The sequence below is a fragment of the Chenopodium quinoa genome, unplaced genomic scaffold (genome assembly GCF_001683475.1).
Source record: "Chenopodium quinoa cultivar QQ74 unplaced genomic scaffold, ASM168347v1, whole genome shotgun sequence".
NCBI lineage: Eukaryota > Viridiplantae > Streptophyta > Magnoliopsida > Caryophyllales > Amaranthaceae > Chenopodium > Chenopodium quinoa.
Window position 1 is genome coordinate 2792717 of NW_018745675.1, and position 4563 is coordinate 2797279.

The following is a 4563-nucleotide window of genomic DNA, read 5'->3' on the forward strand; positions in this document are numbered from 1 at the left end:
ATTTTCTATCGTGTCCTTTTTCTGTAGATTTTTTATCTAGATCACCTAAGTCACATCCCAATAAGGTGGGGCGTGAGACCAAGACTAGAGGCATGGTGCGAAGAAAAGATCAATGAGGCGGTTGGGGATGACAAAAAACAATCTGGGGATTTCGGGAATTTGCTTCTTTTTCAGTCGCTGGATGTAGCGTATGGGGAGACGCATTCGTTGAGTCCTCAAGACGGTCAAAAGCAAAGGGTGGAAAGCGTAGATATGCAACAGACTACGCGGGAGGTAGACGCAGAAAATATTACGCAGCAGGTATAATCTAAGTCAATGATACTTTCATATGTAGCTCTGTAATGTATAAGAAATAAGTGACATGTGCTATGGCAGTTGTTAATAGTTTGTGTTTATGCTTCCTGCTTTCTTGAAGGTGTCGGATACAATTACTCCGAAGTTGGTGGCTCTGATAGATTTTAAATTAGCTGACGTTATGAAATCAATGCATAAGCTGATGTCGCAGTATGTTGACGTAGCTAATGCCAGGAGAGTGTGTAGGGGGCGATCGAGAGGGGTAGGCTAACGGGGAAGGATGGTGTTGCGCATGAAGAACAAGGTTTGGCCAGCTGTTTGGGGGGGGGGGGGGAAGACTCAACTGGAAGAAGGTGCAAACGTAGTTGGTAGGGAAGACCATAACGCTGATGCTGTTTTCGGTGACGATGACCTGGACCGTGTGGTTCAAAATATATAGGTTGATACACTATTGGCAGGGGCTTGGGGTGTGGCCAAGGTGGTTGGGGATGAATCCAATGTAGTTGGGGCTGATGAGGGTGCTCTCTCAGAGTTAAATGGTTGTTGTTCAGATTGTGAAGTGGAAGATGGGACCGTGGAGCCTGGACCTAAAATAGTTGTGGGCTTGCTTGGGACGAGGGGAACGACTGTCTTGGTTGATGCTCAGTGCAGTTTGAAAAAGTCATCTTCATCTGATGAGGAAGATGAGTCTGCTGAGAAGAGGGTGGTGAAACCACCGAGGCAGCCTTGTCAGCCATGTTCACCAATGTGTCAAATACCCGTCGCCATATAGCGGTGGAGGCACGTCTGCTGCAATTTGTAAAGCGGTGGAAGGAACTGAAGGATCCACTTAGGTAATTTAGAAAAGTGTAATTGAGTGTGAAAGGTCTTTTTATTGTGCATGCCTTTTGCAAAGTTTTTGTTTTAATTGTAAATTCTAATATGTTTATGTGTGTACTTGGTGTTATGATGATGGTTCACCACATAGCCCTGGTATGGTGATGATAAAGTGTGATAACATGGAAGCCAGCCAGTGGATTGCTATGAAGTGGTGCACAATAAATCACGGGTTTCCACTGATTACGTTAGAATGGCCAGTGTGCTATACACCAAGAAATGGGCCACCAAAGACTTCTGGAACAGGAGCAAGCGTATTTTGCTTGACCCAAGCTTTTCGGTAAGTGGTTCGGGGTTCATTTCACCTTTCGGGTGTCATTTTACGTGCACATTTGATGATGGTCATGCTTGTTGTTTTTATTGTCTGGTTCGTAGAATCGACTGTTGTTGAACGAAGGAAATGAAGAACATATTTGTAACAAGTATGCCAAATTTCTCCTGAGCTTTAACCCGTCGGATATTGGAGCGGTCAGCAACTTACTCACATAGTTCAATACATAGGTTTAAATGTGTTTGTCTTGCATATGCGCTAAATTGTCCTTACGGCATTGACATTGTCAATTAACCAGGTGTTTGTCCTAGTCCTCGAAGTTCCTCAGGATTCCCCTGACGAGTCGCACTGGTGGTGCTTAGTATTACACAAGAAGGCTCAACAGTTGTGGATGATAGATTCCATGTACCCTGACCCGTTCGCCACACATGCCAAAGAGATTGATCTTCTAGTACTAAAACTAATGACTTTCATTCTAAACAAACATGGTATTTATTGGGACCATTTGGTACTGTGTGTAATGTGTTTGTCAAACTACAACTTAGTGGCATCGACGTCCTTTTCCAACTCTGTGACCCAGCATGGAAGGCTGGTCAGCTACATTCTTGGAGCAGATGCACTGTTGAGATCTTAGAGCCAAAGGATAAGTAAGAACTTGTGTTTCCTTGTTTGCTTATTGTGCGAATAACTATCAGCCTACCTTTAACGTTAGGAGAACGTATCTTCAGCTTTCATATTGATTGTTGTCCTCCAATATGCAGCTCATATTGCGGTGTTCTTATGCTGGCGTGTATTAAGTTCTTTGCCAGAAGATTCACCACGAGGTTTAGTGTGGTAGGTGGTGTGTATATCTGTTTTTTGTGTGAAGATCTCTGGAATGGTTGGCTAAAGTGTTTGTTTTGTTCTTACATTTACAGGGGAAGATTCCTACTGCTCGGGCAAATCTGTTCTTTGACGACGTGCAGTGTGAAGTGACTGAATTGAAAGACTCTCTGGGAGATGCGACTCCAGGTCCTAGGAAAACATCGCGAAAACTGTGATGTGTTGGTGTTTATAGCCTAACAAACAATTGGAATATTGTCATTTACATTCCATTCCTCCAATGATGATCGTATTACGTACAATAACGTTTATCAACACACTCGGTGTATGTGTCTTTGTAGGACTATGTGGTAATTTTGTTTGAACTTGATCAGTTTGTGTTGTCTACACTAGATAGTATCCTGAATTTTGAGGCGTACTATATGTAATACCCCGTATTTTTAAAATGTATTTTCTAAATTAAAGAGTATTTTAGTCTCGTATATTTGACGTATTATCTAAATTAATTATTTTCCTAAAGAGTATTTAAGTTTTGGAGCCAAAATGATATTTAAGCTTTGGCGCCTAAATCATAATTTTACAAAAATAATTAAATTGGATAATCCAATAAATGAAACTATTTTATACTTATATTATAAATAGTATTTTTTATTTCTCAAAATAAAATAGCTAAACCGAAATTATATTAATTCGGTAGATTAATTAAATTGTATTTTCGGTTTTCATAGAATAAAAATCAAAATTGTTTTAATATCTTTCCAAATTAATTATTTTCATGAAATATATTTTTAAAGAATTAATTTTCAGATTTTATATAATGAAAATCTGATTTAATTAATTATTATAAGTCAAATTTTCGGCCACCCCAATAATTTAATAAAAATCTGATTTTATTCTTTCAAGTATTAATTTTCACAAAATAAATTTTATTGGATTATTAATTTTAGGCAAATAAATTATTTTACAAAATCCCTAAACTAACATAAGAGGACCGAAAATATTGAACAATATTTAGCTCAATATTTTCGGCCACTCATGAATTTTCTAAAGGATTTTTAATTTATTTTATTAAAAATAAAATCCTTTAAATTTCCTTATTTCTATTCTTAAATCTAAAAATTATTTGATCCTATTCTATACTTGCACTCCAAGCTCAAAACCTACCAAACAAAATTTCATGATCAAATAAAATCTAATATCCTTCCATTCATTTAAAACCCTAATTTCTATTCTTTAAATTTCCATAAATTATACAACCCTAAATTGCTATAAATACCTATAAATACCCCCTCATACCTCTCATATTCTTCACACCAAAAAATCAATTCCCTTCTTTTCCCTCAAACTTTTCCTATTTTTCTTTTCCTCTTTTCTAAAAGAAAATCTGCCCGTATATCTTTGGAGCCAATTTTTGGGCACTTCTGGTCAGTTTTTGGATTTTTCTATTTCACAAAATATTATTTCTCTTGAAAAATACTTGAGGTTAGGCTCAAGAATCAACCAATTCGAAGTTATAAAAAGGGGGTATGACCTCTGCAAGTTCTGCCTATCCTTTTCAACGCAAATTCAATTTCCTTTAATCCTATTCCTTTATTTTCTTCATGGTTAGTTTTCTAAAATATAATTACCTATTTCACAGTTATAATTTTATATTAAAGTATTATTTTTAAAAGAGTTTTATATTCCATGCACATTAGATTTGGGTTTATGTCTAAAGATGTTGTGATAACCGTATGGTTATGTTAATTGCAAGGTGTATTCGTGATTGAACATTGAAAGTGCGAAGTGTTGATTGATATTCGGAATTAAGGTACGTTATGTGGTTTGATACCTTTGAAAGTTGTCCATGAAATTGTATCTTATTATGTTCCTTATAAAATTATGTTTCATGATGGTTTGAATTAATGATTTTTGGTTAATCAAAATAGACTTTGAATTATGATTAAAATTATTAAAAAGGATTGGATTAAAATTGATTTACAGGTTTCTTAATATTCAAGAATGATGTTTTTTTTTAAAGGTGCTTTTAAATAAATCAATCGATATGGTTATGAATCCCACTTAGGGATTGGATTAGAGAAGACTATGGACTTTGCATGACCTAGTCTTTCCTCAAGATTGGCCTTTGTTCATAAAGTAAACCACTTGGGGGTGTGCACAATTAGTGAGGAAATGGTTTTAGAACGTAATCGATTGAGTTTTAAACTTGTCTTGAAAGCATTGGATTGGAAAAGCTCTTACATGAGTATGGCATTGGAATTCTTTGAATTAAACTTAAATGATTTAAATTATGTTTTACT